Source organism: Tiliqua scincoides, chromosome 15 (genome assembly GCF_035046505.1).
Source record: "Tiliqua scincoides isolate rTilSci1 chromosome 15, rTilSci1.hap2, whole genome shotgun sequence".
NCBI classification, from domain to species: Eukaryota; Metazoa; Chordata; class Lepidosauria; order Squamata; family Scincidae; genus Tiliqua; species Tiliqua scincoides.
In genome coordinates this window covers 2,115,626-2,138,723 of record NC_089835.1, presented here as the reverse complement: position 1 = coordinate 2,138,723, position 23,098 = coordinate 2,115,626, and the positions used below count along the sequence as shown (strand labels likewise).

Sequence of the window (23,098 nt, the reverse complement as noted above, 5' to 3'; positions counted from 1 at the left end):
AAGGCTACGGCGTTTGGGCCTCTTCAGCCTAGAAAAGAGACGCCTGAGGGGGGACATGATTGAGACATACAAAATTATGCAGGGGATGGACAGAGTGGATAGGGAGATGCTCTTTACACTCTCACATAATACCAGAACCAGGGGACATCCACTAAAATTGAGTGTTGGGCGGGTTAGGACAGACAAAAGAAAATATTTCTTTACTCAGCGCGTGGTTGGTCTGTGGAACTCCTTGCCACAGGATGTGGTGCTGGCTTCTAGCCTAGACGCCTTTAAAAGGGGATTGGACGAGTTTCTGGAGGAAAAATCCATTATGGGGTACAAGCCATGATGTGTATGCGCAACCTCCTGATTTTAGGAATGGGTTATGTCAGAATGCCAGATGTAGGGGAGGGCACCAGGATGAGGTCTCTTGTTATCTGGTGTGCTCCCTGGGGCATTTGGTGGGCCGCTGTGAGATACAAGAAACTGGATGGGCCTATGGCCTGATCCAGTGGGGCTGTTCTTATGTTCTTATGTGTATGCGCAACCTCCTGATTTTAGAAATGGGTTATGTCAGAATGCCAGATGCAAGGGAGGGCACCAGGATGAGGTCTCTTGTTATCTGGTGTGCTCCCTGGGGCATTTGGTGGGCCGCTGTGAGATACAAGAAACTGGATGGGCCTATGGCCTGATCCAGTGGGGCTGTTCTTATGTTCTTATGTACCTGCAAAACTTGGGGCTTTGCTCCCACTTTAGTGACGCCATCACATTGAAATTCTGTTACATTTCCTTCACCTCCTCAATCTTAGGCCACCGCTAAGCTCCATCGCCGTGTGAGGTCTCCGGTGGTGATGGGGAAGACATGACAGCAACACTGTTCAAAAATAATAGATGTTGGTTGTGCCTGGAGACGTTCCTGTGACAGGAATCAAATGTGTCAGAAAAGAGGCATCACAACGAGAATAAAAAGCGTGGGCTTCCTCACTGGCTCTTTTTCTCAAAATTTGAAGCTGGTGCTCCAAGGGCTGCTGTGACTCTGTCAAAAAGAGGGCTGGTGTCATATAGGGGCCAAATAGAGGCTTTTCGCTGTCCGCATCTGGCTCCCAGGTTGGGGTTTGGAGACCCCTGCTTTAGAGCAGTATTTCCCAAACAGTGGGTTGGGACCCACTAGTGGGTCATGACCTGATTTTTGGTGGGCCATGAAATTGATCCACACATGTGCATGTACTCATAGGTAAGCAAATGTGCCTTGTGTAGATTTCAGTGGTAGTTCAAAGGTCAGGTGAAGGGCAACAGAAGGCCACCAGAATGGTTCAACAAATGTCCCAGAAGGTGCCCCCAAGAGTAAGAAGGATAAAACCAGAGACATGAGCTGGTAAGGTGATTTTTTTTTTAGTCTAGTAAAGTTAGGTGGGTCCTGATAGTGCAGCATTTCTCAAACTGCAGGTCGGGAACCACTAGGTGGGTTGCGAGCCAATTTCATGTGGGTCACGTAGCACCCAGCTCAGCAGCCTTTGAAAATACAGAGCTGGAAATACAAGATGCAGAGCTGCTGGGCAGGGTGGGAGAGAGGCCAGGTGCTTTGCCCTGAATAGGTGGGAAGATGGGATGCTGGAAAGCAGGGAGGGCTGTGTGGTTGCAGAAGGATCCAGGCTGCCTTCTGCTTTGACTTCCAAGCTGGAATGTTTGAATTCCAGGCTATGCAAAAGACCAGCACAAGCATACTGTGTAATGGGACCTTTGACTGATCACAGCTTAGATTTGAAGCTTAAACTGATGATGTCATTTACAGCCATGACATCACTTCCAGGTTAATAACATCACTTATGGTGGGTCCCAACAGATTGTCATTCTAAAAAGTGGGTCCCAATGCTAGAAATCACTGTGATAAGTTTTAAAAAGTGGGTCCCGGTACTACAAGGTTTGGGAACCACTTTAGAGAATTGTTGAAGAAAATGATATACAACTATGAACCCATTTTTGCCTGGCCCACATTTGATCCCTGTTGCAAGTATGCAACATTGGGCAGAAGTGGTTTTAAGTACTGCACTCACATTCTTTCCCAAAGACATGGAAAAGACATGCTCCAGACATGGACCTCTCAACTCACGGGTACTTTTGCAAACTGAAGTGGGATGCATTCAGGTTTTTGCCCTGACACAATCTGCAAACCCAACATGGGCCAGGTACTGTGCACAGCCTGCCGTTCATCTGTGACTTTCCCCTGGTCTAGGCCTTTTTCTTCAGGGGAATTCCCCAGTTTGCTCTGAATTTTTGTTTGAGTTGACATTTGGTGGCCTTCATGGGCTTTGTGGGTCCAGAGTGGATCTGTTCATGGTGCTGAACCAGCCATAGGTGCTCCTTGCTGGAACACCTCCTTCCCCAACTCTCATCTTCCATCTTTATATTTTCCTGCCCTCTCCTTCGCTCTGCTGTTGATCGTGAAATGGCATGTCATGTTTGCCAGAGGTGCTGTTAGAGGCCGCTCATTGGAAAGCTAATGGAGCCGTTTTTCACCTTCCCATCCTTTCACTTTTGTTTCTCGGCGTTGACAGCTCTGAGCTGTCACCTCTGTCGGTCGATGACCTTCTTCCTCTGTTGGACACCTGATGGTGAAGAACATAAGATGTGCCGTGTTGGGTCAGACCAATGGTCCGTCTTAGCTTTGCATTCCATCTTTCAGTGAGGGCCTGCCAGGTGCCCTGGGGAAATATCCCAGTGAGAAATGATGGCATGCCTGCAACAAGGGAATGAGATCAGTGGTATATAAGGAAAGAGATCATTATATTAGCAGAGAAGGAGCCAGGTCAGGGGTATCAGTGCATAAGCCCTGCGGAGGCTGCAGAATCGTAGAGTTGGAAGGTACCCACAAGGTCATCTAGTCCAACCCCCTGCCTGTAGCAGGAAATCCTCCCAAAACATCTCCAGTAGGTACCTCTACTTGAAGATCTCCACCTCCCTTGCAATCTGTTCCACTGCCAAACCACTCTGACCATCAGGAATTTCTTCCTGGTGTCCAACCTCTACAGGGTGGAGCCAGAGAGCCAAGGTGGTGTAGTGGTTTGGGTGGTGGACTTAGACCTGGAAGATCCAGGTTCAAAACCCCCTTGGCCATGAAGCTTCCTGGGTGACCTTGGGCCAGTCACTTTCTCTCAGCCTCACCTACCTCACAGGGTTGTTATGAGAACAAAAAGGAGAGTAACAGCTATGTACACTGCCCTGTGCTCTTTGGAGGAAGGGCAGTATAAAAATGTGAAAAATAAACAAACAACCCTTGCCTCACTTTGTGTGGGATCTTGTGCGCAGGTCATTTCCTGGGAAGTGGGGAGCTTCCTTTCCTGTCCTGAGCTTGAGCTGTCCTTTCCTGTCCTGAGAGTCTGCCTGGTGGACTCTGCACTTACCCAGTTGACAGACTTCCCGAATAGGTAAGGACTACCCCAAAGGTACCCAGGCCCCATAAACCATGGAGTTGGTTAGGAGTACTTTAACAACTCCTTACAAAAATAATTCACTTTCCAAAACTCTGGGGCCAAAATGAAATTGAAGGCCGTTTTTCAACTGATTAGACTGCTAATTAAGGGCCCAATCCTATCCAATTTTCCAGCACTAGTGCAGCTGCAATACAACAATTGTTCCCATACCATAAGGGGGCCTCTGTGACCACAAGATGCAATGCATGACCCATTGGCACAGCTACACTGGCACTGGAAAATTGGATAGGATTGGGCCCTAATTGATTGATTGAGCATGTTTGTGGCAGCTTTTACTCAAAATTGCAGTGGTGGGGGGAGTGCAGGTTTCACAAAACTGCTTCTGTTCCTCTTTTCACTGCCTATGACTGTTTCTTCATGGTCCATGTTGTGGCAGCAGCCACATTCCTGGGAGCTGTGGTTGCTGGTAGATGTCATTCTTCCTCCTTTTGTAAAAGCTCCTGAGTGGGGGTAGGAAACTTGACCCTTGCTCTGAATTGGCTTCATAGTAAAGAAATTACATCTTGCTTCCTGTTTTCATGATGCAGTCTTGGGGGGGGAGAATAAAAATTATGTTTCACAGTTGTTTCCACTGTTCAGTTTTCCCTGTTCTTGCCCCCAATGTCACAGAAAGACCTTTTCAACTTCACAGCCTGTGAACAGGATGATGAAGTTGAGGGAGGATTTTGGTTCAGTTCAGTTCTAGTCCCCCAGTTCTGGGGCAGGAGGTCTGGTCTAGAGGGTAGAGCCTTCGTTAGCCCGAAATAACATCAGAAGGTCACCAGTTTGAGGACACTGGCAGCTCCCTGAATGGCTGAGAATGGCAAGAATGACAAGCCCAGCTGCTCTTGGTGTGAGCAAGAAGCGTCTTGGCTGCCCTCCATGTGAGGAGCTGCTTGTCAGCCTGCATGGGAGAACTGGAGGCCAGAAGTGGGACCAAACCAGGAAGATCCATTCTGAAATGTTGTTGGTTCTTGAAAGAGATAACCTTTATGATTGTAAAAATGCCCTTGAGGGCAATGAGCACGTTTCCTACTGTTTCCTACACACACCTGATATTCAGAGGTAGACTGCTTTTTAATATGGAGGTTCCATGACTAATAGTCATAAGAACATAAGCCCCACTGGTTCAGGCCAAAGGCCCATCTATAGTCCAGCTTTCCTGCATTTCACCAGGTGAAACTGGTGTTTCATCAGGTGTCTCTGGGAGCACACAAGGCAACAAAAGACCTGCATCCTGGTGTCCTCCCCTGCATCCGGCATTCTGAGGTAGCCTACTTCTAAAACTCATAGGTTTTACTTCTCATAACCTCTACTTACTCATAGCCTACTTCTAAAACTCATACCCATCATAGCTTGTAACCTGTGATGGACCTTTCCTCCAGAAATCTGTCCAATCCCCTTTGAAAGGCATCTAGGCCAGACACCATCACCACATCCTGTGGCAAGGAGTTCCACAGACCAATAGTCATTGATAGAATCATATGCATGCTTTAAAAAAAACCAAAACCTGATTTTGTTTTCATAAGCTGCCATCCTTCACACAGTGTCAAAAGCAGTGTATAGTTGAGATGGGGTGGGGAAAGCAGTGCAGTGCTGGGGGCTTCTCTTACAGCAGGACCAATGATGTCGCCCACAAAAGAGCTCAGGGTCCACCTTTGAACCTTTTCAAGGAACCTGTGCTGAGATGAAACATCCAGTTCAATAGGAGGCAAACTGAGAAATTTGCCTAGGGGCTTAAGCAGCGGTCTGCACTGTCCCTAATGCAGATGAATGATGTGGACAGGTGGATAGGTAGGAGAAGAGGCAGGTAGGGGACATGAGAAGCCTGGACCAGGAAGGGAAACAGAGGCTTGTTTACTTCATTTCATTAGATGAGGAGTACTAGGAGACGTATCTGGTGGGAGTGCGAATTACTTCTAGGTAGAGTAAGATAGGTTCCAAGTGAGATAGAAGAGTAAGACTTCTAAGTGAGTAAGATAGGTTTACAGCCTAAGAGTGCAATCCTAACCCACTTTCCAGCACCAACATAAGAGCAATGCAGCTCTTCCCTTACTTTGAGGAGGCCTCCATGAGTGTCGCCCAACTGCAGGACGCCAGTGCTATGCCAGTGCTGGAATGTTGGTTAGGATTTGGGCCTAAGTCTTACTGAACACAATGGACTTACTTCTGAGTAAAATAAATAACTGTTTCCAAACACCTCTACTTGTGAGGTAGGACTGCAGGCCAACTTACCTTTCATATTTATCTGAGATTTCTTTTTCCCAATCTTCCCAGTGTTGTTTTAAGTACTATAGCCTGCTCTCTGACTTTGGGGTGAAATAATTTCATTGAAAGAGGTCACTCGCTACATTTCACAGCAGAGAGGAGTAGAAGGGAACACTACAGTCTCCTGTGGACATTTAAAGCTGATAATTTTAAAATTCTACTGTCTTAGTGGGATGTATCATGAGGAAGGGTCAAAATGAATCATTAGGCTACCGGCCTTAAGTTCTGTCCCAAGAGATGCTGGACACTAAGCAAGCAACCCAGTCAGCTTGCTCAGATGGTCTTCCCACAATTGAGCACACACAGGGAAGTCTGTGCTTTGGCAAAAGTCTGTGTTCTTCGTTCCCTGTCACTTACAGGCCGTGAACTGACAGCTCTGCCTGCTGAATATTATGTAGAGATTCTCATTTTCATCTCTCACATCGAAGAAGGAACTGCTTTGCCTAATGATGTCAGACAAGCTGTCGTTGGTGGGGCACCTGGGCACACAGTCTGCAAGTGACTGGAGACGGACAAGCTGTTCGGAGAATACGTGCTGGTTGGCGGCTGTCACTCAGTTGCATGTGGAACAACTAGTGTGGTGAGGTGGTACAGCGCTGGCATGGACCACAAAGACTCTGCTCAGCTGTGTAGCTGATCTTAGGGCCAGTTGCATGCTCTTACCTCACAGGGCTGTTGTGCGAATAAAAGGAGAGGGAAGAAGCCATGTAAGCTGCCTTGAAGGAGGGATAGGCTAGAAATTGAGCACTAGTAAATGAACAGTGTAGAACAGTGCTCTCCAACCAGTGGGTTGCAACCCCACTGGGGTTGTGAAACCTCATGGGGGGGGGGTTACAGCATTCTTTCAAAGCCTGTACAAAAGAGGGCTTGGGTCCAATCCAGTCATGGCACTACCTCATCAAAACCGAATTCTTGGTACGATCCTGCACAGCCTCTTCCAGCTGTCTTGCCCAGCAGCTTCTACGGCCAGCCTTGCTCAAGCTGCTACCTCACAGGGTTGTTGTGAAGACTCAAGAGGTGGGGGAAACAAAGTGGATTTGATTTTTGGGAAGGGGTGGTATTGGGAAGGGGTCCCCAGTCTCATTATTTATTGGGGTCATGGCCACCAAAATTTTGAAGACCTCTGGTGTAGAAGATCCTGGGGTCAACTCCTGTTGTTTCCATTTGCTGTTGCAAAATGTCGTAGACTGTGTGCAAATGGTGCACACAAATTTTGTGACAACCCCTTGGGTGACTTCTGCAAGAGCGATGAACTGGAGGAGACAGAGGTGGGACTCGTGGACTTCACCAGGGGCCTGCAGATTTCCTTCCATAATTCAAGCACCGGCTAACAGAACTGAGCAAGATCCAACTATTGGGATATTTGTATGTATGACACTGAGGGGATGATAGTCCATTGCTTGGTGGAAGAGGACACCTTTTGCATGCTGAAGGACCAGCTCAATCTCTGCTATGACAATTGTAGCCAGGGAGAGAGTCTTTAGACTTCAGACTGCTGTGAAATGTCAGACCATGGGGGTTATGAGTCAGCACAACCAGGACGGAACGTTGTCTTCAGTGGATGAGTCAGCCAAGGTGCCTACAAAGACTGGAGGCCAAGATACTGTCATCATCAAAGCCTGTCCCAGCCCCAGCATCAGAGGAAAGCAGCTGCAGATTCTCTTCAATAATGCGCTCTTCAAGCAGATTGTTCCCCAGATTCTTCAGCGGTCGTCCCCCCCCCCCCCCGCCTAGGACACAGAGAGCTCCTGAGCTGCTTTTCACACCAGGACTCAATCCCCTGAGAAATGGCTGTGACTTTTAATAACCACTTTTAAGCCTGCAGCATTGACATTACAACACAGGGAGCCGCCACCTGCTGAGTCAGGCTCTTGGTCTATATCACTCAGTGTTGTCAAGCACTGACTGGCAGCCATTCTCCATTAATCTTTCCCTGTCCTACGCTGAAGTTGCTGCCAGGGATGGGCACTTAGGTTGGATGCGCTGAGCCAGCTTGCTACCTCTCAGCTCTAGCATGTTTCTCACTCTGCCTCTCAGTCAGCGAAGCACCGTCACAAATGGTTGAAACCTTTCTTGCTACAGAAGGTGATGGATGATGCCTCCCCACTCCTTTGGCTGCCCCACTCCAGGCCCACAGTCCATTCTGGCAAGGGCTGCCTGACAGCAGGTGCCACCAGCCTGTAACTGCCAACAGTTGCTGGCATGGGGATTGTGGCCGTTTCTATGTGGTTTTATTCTGAATGCACTTCTCTAAAGCTCCCAAAGAGCCATGCCAAAGAGGACACCAAAAAAGAGCTGAAAAGTCACATCACTGTCTGTTTTATGTATCTGATGCCTCGTGGGAAATTTGTTCTGCCCTTATATCCATCTCCTCCAAAATGCTGATGTAATTAGGAGAATTTCTTTAATTTTTTTTTTTAATCTATAAATTGTAAGCTGCCTTGGGCATCGGCTTCAGCAGAGGAAAGGCAGGGTAGAAATGTTTTAAATAAATAATTCTAGAACATGATCATTTGCCATTAACCACAGCATCTGTTCTGTCCCACCTATGCATTGATACAAATGGGTCTTGATGCAATCGTACATATTATTGCATTAGTGTGCTCTTTGTGTCTCATCTTGTGCATTGGTGAAACACCACTCTAAAACAGTGATTTTCAACCTTTCTTGTCTCATGGCACACTAAGGTACTAAAACTATCGGCACAGCATCAGTTTTTGGACAATTGACAAGGCACACCTTGCTGTTGGTGGGGGGCTCATATCCCCAATGATTAATAAATGACCCTTCACCAAGCTCCCACGGCACACCTGGGAACCATTCACAGCACACCAGTTTGCCACAGCACAGTGGTTGAAAATGGCTGCTCTAAAAGAATCTTGATACAATCCTGGATGTGCTCACATCCAGATTGCTTTTGTGAAATGTTTTATCAAAGTGCATGTGCAGTACATATCTGTATAGTGTGTGTGTGTGTGTGTGTGAGTGAGTGAGTGAGTGAGTGAGTGAGAGAGAGAGAGAGAGAGAGAGAGAGAGGAGGGTACCACAATGCAGGTCTCCTGTTGTCTTGTGTCTGAGGTATCTGGTGGACTAGATGGACCTTTTGTTACAAAAAAGGGCTGTTCTGTTTAGGGGAATTAGTACATTAGCCCTTTGGAAACTCTTAGGATCTCAGGCTGGATAACAAGACAGTGTAAAGCAAAGAACTCCCTTGTTTAGCTTAAAGAGGAGACTGGGAGAAAGGTAACTTTCAATCAAAGGATTATATTTTTATTGCAAAAACACACAAAGGTAAACATAATACACATGGAGAATTGATAAGTATAGATTTCTAGTACTTGTGTCTAGTGTACCTAGCTTGTGGTGGCTGCATGTGCTATGTATTTGGGTGCATCCGAAAAGGAATCAGAAATGGTTAGGTTGTAGGGAAGTATTTTAGGGGTTCCTTAATCTGCTAAACCCAGTTTGCTAACTAAAGATGGGGGAAGAAGGGAGGAATAGATAGGGAAAAAGGGAGGGAGTTTTAGACGCAAGATATATTTACCTGTCCTGGGAGCAGTTGGATGGGAAAAAGTCCTAGGAAGGACCACTCCCGTGGGAAGGCAGCCAGAGAGAGAGCATGTGCTCGGAGCCTTCTCTTAAGGGGTTGTGTCCGACCTAGAATGACCCGGATGTGTCATAGATGCGCATGCTCAGTATACACACAGGTACACGTGGAGTATGTAAAACAAAGGGTAGAAGGGTCCAGAAATCAGCTATCAGCAAAGCCTGACTCTGGGGGAGGGGGGAGTAGCTTGCTTCCTGTTGCTACTGGATTTTGGAGTCTGGAGGTAGCTTAATGGCTGTGATTTAGTTAACAATAGGTGATAGACTTTGCTGCCAAAGTCCTCCTCCTTTAAGGTGTTTGCATATTCAGTGATTGACTTAAACAATAAAGACATTTCCAGTGTCTCTAGAGAAAATGAGTCTTCCCAGACTGAAGGTGGCCAACAACATGAGAAATGAGTGAGCTTATGATTTGACTCCTTTTGTGGCCTGTAAGAGAAGTTTTAGGCCTGCATTTTAGTCCAAAATACATAACCAGATATAAAAACACAACTTGGAAGGGAAAAGGGGATTTTCACGAAACACTCTGGCCTGACCCTGCAGGGCTCTTCTTATGAGTAAACCAAAAGAACTGAACACTCTTACCAGTATCGCATGCAGGGTGCTCAGGACAACATTTGTAAATTAAAAAAAAAAGAACAGAAGATTCCAATGCACTTTCCCATTTTGAATATAAGCAAGTGGCTGGCTCCCTTGGCCTGATCCAACAGGGTCCTACTTAAGTTCTTAGGCTTCCATCCCATTTGCTCCTTTCTCATTTCTTCTCTCTGTTTCCTCACTGGCTACATTCCTCTGGCGTGAGGCTTGCCTGGTTATTAAGACGAGAGGTCTGTGATCAGATTGCTTGCAGTTCTTCAAAAACTAGAATATCAGCTACAGGTGCATATTAGAGATTTGTTAGCATTGCAAGTATGTCTAAGTAACTCTTGAGGCAAGTAACTCTTGGGCAGAAAGAGATTTTCACTGGTAATATCGTGTGTGTGGAGGGAAGGGTCAGTCCTGTCCCATCCCCATTTCTTTCTGCAGGCACTTCAGGTGGAATTTTTTGTCCTTGTTGGTGAGTAGGAACATAGGATATTGCCTTATATTGAGTCTATAAGCCCTTGGTCTATATAGTTAGCCTTGTCAAACACTGACTAGCAGCAGCTCTCCAGGGTTTCAGGCAAGGGGTCTTTCACAACCCTACCTGGAGATGCAGCCAGGGATTGAACCAGGCACCTTCTACATGCTGAGCAGGGGCTTGTCCACTAAACTATGCCTTTGTCCCTCTCAAACAGCTTTCTATAGATTCTTAAACAATCTATCTCATTATTGTCAGGCGCAGGCTGGCAGCAACTTTCCATGGTTTCAGAGGAAGGTCTTTTCCCAGACCTTGCTGGAGATGCTGCTAGGGGCATATAATCCATTGGTGGACTTTGCCACCACAAGTCATAACTTGTGTTGGCACTGGCTTAGATGGGTTTAGAAGGCATTAGACAAGTCCATGGAGGACAGTGGTCTGTCAATGGCTACATGTCAATGGCTAATGCTGGGTTTGCACTACCTTCAGGATATTGATTGCAGGAGAGCAACAGTGAGGGAGGGGGACACCTCATGCTTGTGGGCTTCTCAGAGGCTTCTAAACTTTTCGGGGGCATGTGGTACAGTGGCACTGTGTGGAGGAGTGCGAAGTGCACCAGGTGACACCACTATTGGTCAAAATTGTGAAAACATACGTTTTCTTGAATAACACCATCATGTTATATATCATTCAATGGGTAATTTCATACAGAATGCAATAAAAAAAACCACATTGAAATATCTGTATTCTATCAAATGTTATAGCCAAATAACCAAAAAAGGGAAACACAACTGCCTTATGGAACAAAAAATGGGTTTCTGGAACTCAAAACTGACCAATGAGACTGATTGTTCTAAGAGCCAATGAGGTGTTATTATGACACAGCATTTATCAGAGCCAATACTAGACCTCTTATTCAGTTGTTTGAGTATCATCAAGTTTGCCACTGGCTTTTTGTTGATTATGGATTTGTTGGATGACCTGGATGATGATATATTAAAAAAAATAAAGTGAGTGGAGGTGACACCAACACTGTTGATGCCACCACATTGAGGCTGTGCCTATGATATTGTTATTTATTCTGTATGATCTGATTCAGGACGAGGTCCATCATGGGGCTGAAACAGTGAAGCAAACCATAGTGATGCCTCTGTGATGGGTAACAGGATGCTGGATTTGCATCCATATGTGCCAAGCGAATTTCCCCCCATCTTGCTGCAACATTGGGGGAATGCATTTTGCAGGGGGTGAAACTTATTGTGAAGCAGTTCAAGCTTCCACCAGCAGAACCTGTGGCACTGCAGAGGTTTTCTTGTCAGTCTCTTCCAGTCCTCCCTGCCCCATTCCCATTGCCTCTTTCATCAGGGCTGGAGCCTGGCTATACAGGAGAAGCACTGCAGCCCCCCCCCCGGTGGCCGTGACCCCATTCTGTCAAGGGCCAGTGGGTTACAGGTGGGGCGCTCTTTTAATTAAATCTAGCTGGCAGTGTGGAGAAGGCAGTGGCAAGGCTCCCATCTGTAAGTTAAAACTGTCAGCCTTGTGAGTTGCACAAGGAATTTAGGTCATGCCTGAGGGTGGCAAGCAGTTGGGCACACTCCAGCAGCCCAGGATCCATCCTAGGAGAGCGCATGGACACCTTTCCCTGATTGGCAAGGAAGCCTCACAAGCTTCCTACTCTGGAGAGAGCAGCTGAAATACATCTGCTTCCTCAAAGTCTCTTAAGACTCCTTCTCTGCCCATGTTGACTGGAGAACTGGATATTTCTCCAGTCACTTCAATATTTTGTTTGTGTTTTTGGTAGAAATGTGGAGAGGAGCCAGTTTGGCAAAGGACTCCATCAGAAATGGATGAATTCTTCTGATTTTTCAGGGAGCTAGTCCATATTTAGCATGATCCCTGATTGGCTAGGATAACCCCTGTGACAGGTATAGGAACCTTTGTTCTCACTCCAATGGACTTTGTTTCCCCTCTGTAACATTGGCACAATTTGACGGGTTCCATGGCATTTTGTTTGCAGGTATTGCTGAAATTCTCCCAGATCAGGTCTGAAAATGAATTTAGGGAGTTCTAAATCACCCCATAAATAATAGTCCCCTGCTTTTTTTCCAGTAATCTTTAACATGAGGCACATACTGACTCTTGGGCACTGGGAAACATACCCTGCATGACAAAATTTGAACAATTTTGTAATTATCTGAATATTTCAGTGTTTCTTGATTTCAGAATTTTGGTATAAGGAATTCAAAAATGCCACTCTTTTTGGCACAGCATCAATAGTTTAGCCACAATTTCCACGATGCAGTTGTATAATATATCACAATGCATTAGGCAATAGGATGTATAAAATACACAAAATTTAAAATAACTAAAAAAGTTTTGATAGTACAAAAAATTAGAATTCAGCACCTCTGAATTGTATAAGAAACATTAAAAATTCAACATAAACAATGTTTGTGTTACACAGTATAATGACCTACACATAGGCCCCTAGGCAAATTTCTCAATGTGCTTCCTACTGAGCCTGATGCTTCTTCTTCTCTAAGGTGCTTTGGAAAAAAAGTTCCAAAGGCAGCACCTGCTGGTGACATTTTGCTCCTGCAAAATCAAAAAATATTTTCTTTTGTCTGAGTGTTGGGAGAGTTATAACAGACAAAAGAAAATATTTCTTTACCCAGCGAGCAATTAGTCTGTGGAACTCCTTGCCACAGGAGGTGGGTAACAGCATCTCGCCTAGATATCTTTAAGAGGGGGTTGAACAAATTTCTGGAGGAAAAGTCCATTATGGGTTACAACTCATGACACGTATGTGCAAGCTCCTGATTTTAGAAGTAAGCTAACTCACAATGCCAGATGCAGGGGAGAACACCAGGACACAGGTTGTGTCTGTTGTCTTGTGTGCTCCCTGAAGCATTTGGTGGGCCACTATGAGATACAGGAAGAGAGCGACTAAGATGATTACTGGGCTGGGGCACCTTCCTTATGAGGAAAGGCTACGGCGTTTGGGCCTCTTCAGCCTAGAAAAGAGGCGCCTGAGGGGGGACATGATTGAGACATACAAAATTATGCAGGGGATGGACAGAGTGGATGGAGAGATGCTCTTTACACTCTCACATAACACCAGAACCAGGGGACATCCACTACAATTGAGTGTTGGGAGAGTTAGAACAGACAAAAGAAAATATTTTGTTACTCAGCGTGTGGTTGGTCTGTGGAACTCCTTGCCACAGGATGTGGTGATGGCGTCTGGCCTGGATGCCTGTAAAAGGGGATTGGACAAGTTTCTGGAGGAAAAATCCATTACAGGTTACAAGCCATGATGCAACCTCCTGATTTTAGAAATGTGCAACCTCCTGATTTTAGAAACCTCCTGATTTTAGAAATGGGCTATGTCAGAATGCCAGATGGAGGGCACCAGAATGATTTCTCTTGATATCTGGTGTGCTCCCTGGGGCATTTGGTGGGCCACTGTGAGATACAGGAAGCTGGACTAGATGGGCCTTTGGCCTGATCCAGTGGGGCTTTTTCTTATGTTCTTATGACCTTTGACCTGATCTGCAGGGCTCTTCTTATGTTAGGAGTTATCTACACCCCTACTAGTGCTATTTAGTAATTCTCAGGTGCTCCAACACAGCAAGACAACAGTGGCCTGCTACTGGCATGGCTATCCCTTAATTGCTACCCCATGAATGACAAGCCCTCACTACCTTGGAGGTTGGTCAAGCACAGGTGTGGCCATAAGGATCTAGCACATGTCTCACCTGTGGAGTCATCCCTGCCAGCTTAACAGAGGAAGAAGCCAACCCAGTAGCAGTTTCCCCTCCTGGGCCAGCTTGGAAGATCATTTTTGTTGTGCAAGGAGTTAACTTTCCATCCATGTTCTGTTCCTGATTCAGACCCACCCAGCAGCTGATCTTTATTTTTTTTTAAGGCAATGCAAGCTACAAGCCTAGCAGAACCTGATGTGGGGATCACGTCATACTTCCACCTCCTGCAATGGCCTCAACCACTCAAATTGAGTGTAGAGAGAATTATTCCTCTACCCAGTGTGTAATTAGTCTGTGGAACTCCTTGCCACAGGGTGTGGTGATGGCATCTGGCCTGGATGCCTTGAAAAGGGGATTGGACAGATTTCTAGAAGAAAGGTCCATCGCAAGTTGCAAGCCACGATGGGTCTGTGCAACCTCCTGGTTTTCAGAAGTAGGCCATCTTTGAATGGCAGGTATAAAGGGAGGGCACCAGGATGCAGGTCTCCTGTTGTCTTGTGTGCTCCCTGAGGCATCTGGTGGGCCCTGTGAGATACAGGAAGCTGGACAAGATGGGCCTTTGGCAAATTCAATAGAACTTGGTCATGCTTTCCCTCCTGCTCAGCCTCTGTGCTGAGCTTTTGGGCTGGGGCAGCCTTCCCCCTGCTCTGCCTCACCCCTGCATCTCCTACTGCTGTGTGAATGAATTATCTGGGCGTCCTTTGTCTGGTTTTCCCAAACAGTCAAACCCTTTTGGAACAGCTGCCTCCCAGGGACTGTGAAAGAGCCCTGTGACTCAGCCAAGTTGGAGGTAACAGGCTGGATAATATCAGGGGAGGAGAGACCTTGGTCAGGAAGTGATGATCTCATGAGGATTAGCTTTGAAGCTTTTAAGGGAGGCTAAGAGCCCTTGGGGTGCTGTGCTTGTGAATGCCTGCTCTTGGAACTGTCAGAAAAGCTCCGCAGCGGGAGACCAAGATTGGGGCTGCCTACCCTAGAGCAGGAGGGTCTAGAGCAGTCTTTTTCTTTGTGGGAAACACTTTGCCCCAGTAATGACAATAGGCATCAAAGCAGGTTCAAAAGAGGTCACTATTTTGCTGAGCCACACATCAAAATCTGCAGCAGGTTCCAGCTCTCAAATTCAGCCTGATTTGCTCCTGAGTCAGTGTGTATAGGATTGAGGCTGACCATGAGACTCAGTAAAGGAAGAGAACCAGCTTATGGTGCCACCACTGGAGAAGGTTCTGCCTTTGTACCCACCAATCAAATTGCTGTTAAGGGCCAGAAAGTAGTTCACATAGGAGAGGGAGGGGGACTTTACGGTAACTGGCACTGATCCATTGTCTTTAGCATGCATTTTAACTGATTTTGCTTCTCTGTGTGGGGAAGAAGAGAAAGCATTTTGCTCTCATGTGTGTGGGTGAGGAAGGGAGACAAAGTAACATGGTCAAGCATGCCTTAGGCAGCATGCAGTGTGCTTCCAGCTCTGCCTTTTCACATTCTTTTTCTCCCCATTATGTCTCCACCACCTCGCAAGCTGAGGTGGCCATTCCAGTATTGCATGTCTATTAAATATTTCTTCACCCAGCATATAATTAACCTGTGGAACTCCTTGCCACAGGATGTTTTGGTGGCACCTCTTCTTAAATGCCTTTAAAAGGGGAGTGGACAAATGTATGGAAGGAAAAGTCCATCTCAGGTTCCAAGTCATGATTACAGTATGCAGCATTTGGGTTTTACTGGTAGCCTATCTCTGAATGCCAGGGAACAGCAACACGATGCAGATATCTTTTTGGCTTCAGTGCTCCTGAAGACATCTGGTGGGCCACTGTGAGATACAGGAAGCTGGACTAGATGGGCACTGGGCCTGATCCAGCAGGACTCTTTATTTTTTTTTAATTCTGCTTTGAACAAGGCATTTTGGGAAAAGAAGAACGAACAGCCACAATTTCAACAGAGCTTCAAGGGCTCAGTTTTGAAGCTGGGCGTACTGGCTGGTGACATGTGGCCTCCAGGTTCAAAAGCTGTATGCCTCTGAAGACCAGTTCGAGGGCGTAATGGCAGGGGAGATGTATCCCTCCCTTCTTGCTGTGCTTCCCGTGGCCTCTACTGCTGTGAAATGTGATGCTGGACTAGATGAGCCTTTGGCCTGATCCAGCAGGGCTGATGTCAGTTAATAAATGGAGCCTCCTTGCACAGGGGCAGTCTAGCTCAGAGTTCCAGCTGCCAAGGGCGTATAATGAGAGAGGGATATTGCCTTCATTCTCCTGCTTGTGGACTTCTTTGGGTGGTACTGCAAGAACACAGGACGCTGGACTTAGATGGGCATTTGGACCAATTCAGCATGGCTTTTGTTAACATGCTCTCATTATGTTGGCATGAAGCCCTTGGAACCCTCAGCGCATTATGTTGATGTTCTTGTTGATGACAAAAACTGCACCAGCCACAACCACCAAAATTTTGACCTAGGACATTCCTCCATGAAGCTGAGAAGAACCTTCTTTGCCCTTTGCATGCCTGATGTATGTTGCTTCCCTCCCATTCTCTCTGGGAAGCAACTCCTGTTCCCCCACCCCCCAATGACGCATGCCCGCCCTGGAGGGGAATCTCATATGCAAACATCACTCTGCAGATCTTTACACAAGCCGCCCACCAGGGATCACACACAGCAGCTCATCTCCAGTTCCTTGAATAACAATGCTGTGTAGCCCTGGATCTCCCCCTGAGGGGCAGCAGGAGAACTCTTTCAGCATCACCTATTGCCCACTGTTCCAAAGGAATGCCTTTTCTTCTTTTGTACTCATTTATTCATTCAGTAATAAATAGAGGGATGTTCTTTTTCCTCTTGCACAACACCAGAACCAGGGGACAGCCACTCAAATTGAGGACAGACAAAAGGAAATATTTGTTTACCCAGTGTGTGATTAATCTGTGGAACTCCTTATCACAGAATGTGGCCATGACACCTGGCCTTGACAAAGGGAACTGGACAGATTTCTAGAGGAAAGGTCTGTCACAGGTGACTAGCCATGATGGGTGTGTGCAACCTCCTGGTTTTAGAAGCAGGCTACCTCAGAAGGCCAGGTACAAGGGAAGGCACCAGGATGCAGGTATCTTGTTGTCCTGAGTGCTTCCTGAGGCAGCTGGTGGACCATGGTGAGATGCAGGAAGTTGGGCTAGATGGGCCTTTGGTTACATCTCATGTGCTTGCTTACATCACTTCCTATTTTGCCAGATTCCCAGTCCAAGCTCTGCCTGGAGAATCTATGCCCACTTTTAGCTAATTAGCTCCCCTTTTTAACCCAACAATGACTCTAGTTCTGCCTTGCAGTCCTGCTGGACCCCGCCACTGGGGTAGCTTGTCTGTTCAATCTGCAGAGGTCCTCTCTCCTGCCAGCAGCCTCCCGCATTGGCCCCTTGGTCCACCACAGGTCTTAGGCTCGGCAGTCAAACACCAATCTTAGTGTCTCCAGCGGTTTCTGCTCCAGCAGTCTCCAAAGTCCATTCATACATCAGTCGTTCCATTAATCCCGTCTCCCCCTTGCTCAAGCTTTCCTTGTTCTGCTACTCACACCAACTCTCTCTTCATCAGGTGCTTTTATGCCTGAGGACCCTATTGCCTTCAAGTGGCTGCAGCTTGCAGCACACCCCCTGCTGAAAGCCCAGCCTTACCCTTAAAGGGACACCAAATCCTACCTCCTCCCCAGATTTTCGGTGATTCCAATACACTCCCACAGGATGTACCCTAGCATTTTGGAGCACATGAAACTGCTGCTTACCAAGTCAACCCCTTGGCTGATCTGCCTCAGTATTTTTGGACTGGCATTTTTGCCGGTTGACCGGCAGCAGTGGTAGGTGGGATCCGCAGGGTTGAGATGGCAGATTTTCCTAACGCTATTTGAAGATGCCTAGGATTGAATCCGGGATATTTTACATGCAAAACAAGTTCTCTACAACTGATCCCTGCTCTTATATTTCAGTGTAGACTTCTGTAGACTGAGGACCCAGTCCTATCCAACTTTCCAGCGCCGATGCAGCCACAATGCAGCTCTGAGGTAAGAGAAGTTATCTTACCCTGAGGAGGCCTCCTTGACTGCCCCACCACTGCAGGATGCAGCACACACCACATTGGAATGGCTGCATTGGCACTGGAAAGTTAGATCGGACTGGGCCCTGAGTCTGGCTGAGTGTTGTCAAGCACTGACTGGCAGCAGCTCCTCAATGTTTCAGAGAAGGGGTGCTTTCCACCCCACCTGCTGGCAGGGATTGAACCTGCACATCCAAAGTACCTCACATGTATTATTTTGATCCTTACAATACCTCTGTAAGATAATTATCTCCATTGTGCATATAGGGAAGACTGAGGCTGGAAGGCCATTTAGCAAGTTCATCTCAGAGAACAGATTGGCACCCAGCATGTCCTGATTTGGAACTCAATCACTTAGTCCAGTGGTTTCCAACCTGTGAACGCAGTGTTCTTGGGGAGCTGTGAAAACCAACTGGAGAGCTGTGGAATCCTCGCAATAAAACCTATGCAATGTATAGGGTTGCAGCCCTAATGGGGAGCCACAGCCAATGAACCAGCAGGTCAAGGGAGACACCATGCAAAAAAGTTTGGGAACTACTGCCTGTCCCATTTTCCTGCACTGACATAAGGGCACTGCTACTAAAGTAAAGGAACAAACATTGCCTTACCTTGCTGGAAAGTTGGTTAGGGTTGTGCCCTTAGGCTCTCTCAGTGCAGTATCTGATCATATCTGGCTGACCACCTGATATAATCTGGATTTGAAGTTTATAGTAACTGTTATCCTGCATGTGCCTGATCTCATCTGATCTCAGAAGCTAAGCAGGATCAGGCCTGGTTAGTACTTGGATGGGAGACCAGCTGGGAATACCTGGTGCTGTAGGTTTATGCCATAGTCTTTCCAGACTGAAGGTTGCCAACCAACCATTTTCTTCCCCCCACCCCAATTCTTTTTTCCCCTGACTCCAGCCCTGCAAAAATACCCCACCCCAACCACATTCTCCCACACTGGGACCCATAATAAGCTGAGGAGCATAAAAGGAGTGGGATCTTGGGATGTTAAAATGTCAACTTTTTGTTTTGTTGTTGATGCCTGCTTACAAACCCAAAAACAGAAGATGAAAGGGATGCGGCAAAGCACCAGCTCACTCAGGTTCTGAGCAGCGCATTCTCCTGATTGGGCCTGTCAGATGCCCAATGCTTATAATTAGTTCAAATTGGCTGGGATATGGGAGCCATCATATCCGCTGCAAACTGGCTGCAGGGCTATCAAAAACTGGGGGAGGGACAGTAAACAGCAGTCTATGTGGGAGTGCTTTCGTGTTCGCAGGAGTGGAAGATGTCTTGTAAAGACTGTGGGGATTGGCGGCAAAGCTCTCTTTTAATGTTGTGCTTTTTTCCCTAACAAGCTGGCAGAAGAACAGTTTGTGGGATGGGTGTGTGTGTGAGGGAGAGAGAGTGAAATTGGCTACATTATGATTGCCTGGCTAGGAAAGGCATCTTTTTAACACATCTGTTGCTGGATGAGCTGGTTCAGAAGCCACAAGGAGGCTTGTAGATGGTCCAGTTTCCTAAGCTGACTTTTTGACCTTTGTTAAAAAACAAAAAACAAATTTCTAGTCCTTCTGATGAGAAAGATATCAGAGGTGGGATACATAGACGTCAGGAAGAAATTCTGGATGTCCAGGGTGGTTCGGCAGTGGAACTGATTGACAAAGGAGGTGGTGAATTCTCCCTCACTGGTATTCTCCCTCATCTTCAAGCAGAGACTTGGGATGTCAAACATAAGGCTTGTGGGCCAAATGTGGCCCCAGGAAATAATTTATCCAGCCCCCATTATAATTGACATTTTCTTTTCTTTCATTTGCAGCTAATGAGTTTCTATGAAAGAACAAAATGCTTATTTCTGGCAATCATCTGCATAATGATGTCACTTCCACTCTCAGCAGGCACCATGAATACTATTTGGCCTTCTGTATGAAATGAGATTAACATCCCTGTGCTCAGAGGATTTCCTGCTACAGACTAGATGACCTTGTGGAATCCCTTCCAACTCTCAGATTCTATGAACATTCTATCCAGTTGTTCAGCAGGATGCTCACTTTGGGACTGGGACTGTAACCCAATGGCAGGACACAGTTGGTTCAGGCCAGAGACTCCTGCACAGACCTTCTGACAGATTCAGACCCTTTAAGCAGTTTCTCCCCAACATTGCATATACACAACAGGGACTAAATATGTGCACCTGTGGGCCGGGCAAAAATGGGTTCTTAGGGCCCAATCCTAAGGAGAACACACCAGCTCACTGTGGGTGCACACTGTCACAAACGTGCCATAAGGCATGTTTGCGGGCCCTGACAGTGGTGGAGCACCATTACCAGTAGCATGGACCATCAGGCAGCGCAGAGGTAGGTGGGGACATGGGGAGAGGAGGTGGGGGTGAGGGTGGGGGAGGCAGAGGGAAGGTGGGGAGGATGCACACCAGGGGAGGGAGTGGGGTGGGAGGGAGCAAAGCTCCACCAGATCCTGAGCCTCTGACTCAAGCTGGCTGCCCGACATGGAGGCTTTCCATTCTACGCCAGGGGTGTCCAAACTTTTTGGCAGGAGGACCACATCATCTCTCTGATGATGTGTTATGGGGCTAGGAAAAAATAATTAATTTACATAAATTTGAATAAATTCACATAAATGAATACATTATCTCTAATATATTAGAGATGGAACTTATATGAAGGAAATGAAGGTCTCACAATAGCTCAAGGCTTATTAAAGGCCTTGTACAAAGCAAGACTGGCCTGTTCTTTGCTGCCACTGCTGCTTCACAGACATGAAACAGCAAGCGGTGGAGGGAGCCCTTGGCCCGCAGCTCGTGTGAGAGGTCAAACAGTCGCCCTAACGCTAAGAGTAGTCATGTCGGGCCAGTGCAGGCAACAACAAGTCTCTGGAGGGCCAGAAGCTCATTCCAATAAGCCTGTGGGCTCCCTGTGGGCCAGATTGGGTTGTCCCTGAGGGCCACAAATGGCCCCCAGTCTGGGGTTTGGGCACCCCTGTTCTAGCTGGGGAATCATAGAATTGAGTAGCCCCATTGCGGGGTTACTTACTTTACCCAGGGGAAGGGAATGAAAGTCTCCTTCTCCTGAGGAGCTGTCTGGGGTACACTGGATGCTGCAGCAGCCATTTTCAGCGCCGCTGCAGCCCTGCACACTGTGCAACTCAGGATTGGGCTTCCCATTACTGTTTTGTGCTCCTACTCTTTAGAGTAGTCATTGGAGGCAAACAGGAGCCTAACACCATCTTTGCTTAGTTTACAGATATGCAGGTTTGAGCCTTCAGATGGTGTTGGGCACTGCAAACTGGGTCAGCTGCACATGTGTTCCAAGCATCTCTGCAGCCTCCAACCACCAGCTCTTCCCCTTGGCTTCTGTCATTGGCTCTGCAAGATCAAAGTGTGCCTGTGACTGCCTCTCCCAGAATCTCCAGCTCTCACTAGCCCAGAGAAGAAGAGGGGAGGAATCAGCTGACCCCTCCTTTCAGGGGAGACATATTTGAGGGGCCCAGGCAGTCCTGATGGAGGCTCCCATTTGAGGCTGTTTCCTGGTCCATTAACAGCTAAATCTCTTTTGTCCTCCTGGAAACTGGTTAATTATCGCTGAGGTGCCCTGCTCATTCACAACATCAAATCCCATTCTTATAAAATTAGGCTCACACCAGCGATCAGCTTTCAGGTGTGCTTCTCTCCTGGCACCTGGGAGAGCAGGCACCAAAGGCTACTCCAATGTTTCTGCCTTTGCTCCTCCTTAGATTGGAAAAAAGAGGAGGCAGAACAGAACAGGAAGTGTGCAGGAGAGGCTGACTGTCTAACTTCACTCCCTTCTTCTTTTTCCAATCCAGCAAGGAGGTGGAAGAGGAATAATGGAAGCAACTGGACAGACAGACACAGTTGTCCTCCCCCGGGCCCACGAAAGGGGGGCTCAGGGTTACATAGTACCTGGGGTCAAAAAGGGGACCTGGGAGCCAAAGGAGGGGAGCCAGAAATTTCCTGGGATCTTAGAAAACATTTGCAGATATTGTTTGAAGATTAGCATTTTGTGTAAGCCTGCATTCTATGCTTGGGATCATTAGAAAAGGAATAAAACAGCTAATATTATAATGCCATTGTACAAATCGATGATAAGGCCATACCTGGAGTATTGTGTCCAGTTCTGGTCGCCGCATCTCAAAAAAGACATGGTGGAAATGGAAAAGGTGCAAAAGAGAGTGACGAAGATGATTACGGGGCTGGGGCACCTTCCTTTCAAGGAAAGGCTACGGTGTTTGGGCCTCTTCAGCCTAGAAAAGAGACGCCTGAGGGGGGACATGATTGAGACCTACAAAATAATGCATGGGAAGGATAAAGTCGATCGAGAGATGCTCTTTACACTCTCACAACACCAGAACCAGGGGACATCCACTAAAATTGAGTGTTGGGAGGGTTAGGACAGACCAAAGAAAATATTTCTTTACTCAGCATGTAGTCGGTCTGTGGAATTCCTTGCCACAGGATGTGGTGATGGCATCTGGCCTGGATGCCTTTAAAAGGGGATTGGACAAGTTTCTGGAGGAAAAATCCATTACGGGTTACAAGCCATGATGTGCAACCTCCTGATTTTAGAAATGGGCTATGTCAGAAGGCCAAAGCAAGGGAGGGCACCAGGATGCAGGTCTCTTGTTATCTGGTGTGCTCCCTGGGGCATTTGGTGGGCTGCTGTGAGATACAGGAAGCTGAACTAGATGGGCCTATGGCCTGATCCAGCGGCCCCATTCTTATGTTCTTATTGTTTGATCTATCATAATTTGTAGACATTCTGATCCAATGGGAGAAGGGAAGGGAAACTTTGTATCCCCTGATAAAATTTCTCTTGGAGGCCCAGCCTCCCGGTGTCAGCTATCTGAGGTGGCTACTTCA

The 23,098-nt window shown here is 47.1% G+C and overlaps 1 protein-coding gene and 1 pseudogene across 1 annotated transcript in view; both read left to right on the top strand.

The window, feature by feature from the left end:
- CADM3 (cell adhesion molecule 3) overlaps nt 1–23,098 on the top strand; it is a 101,223-nt gene that overhangs the window by 35,525 nt on the left and 42,600 nt on the right. The gene's annotated exons all lie outside the window — the stretch shown is intronic.
- On the top strand, nt 18,920–19,039 carry LOC136635353 (5S ribosomal RNA; annotated as a pseudogene).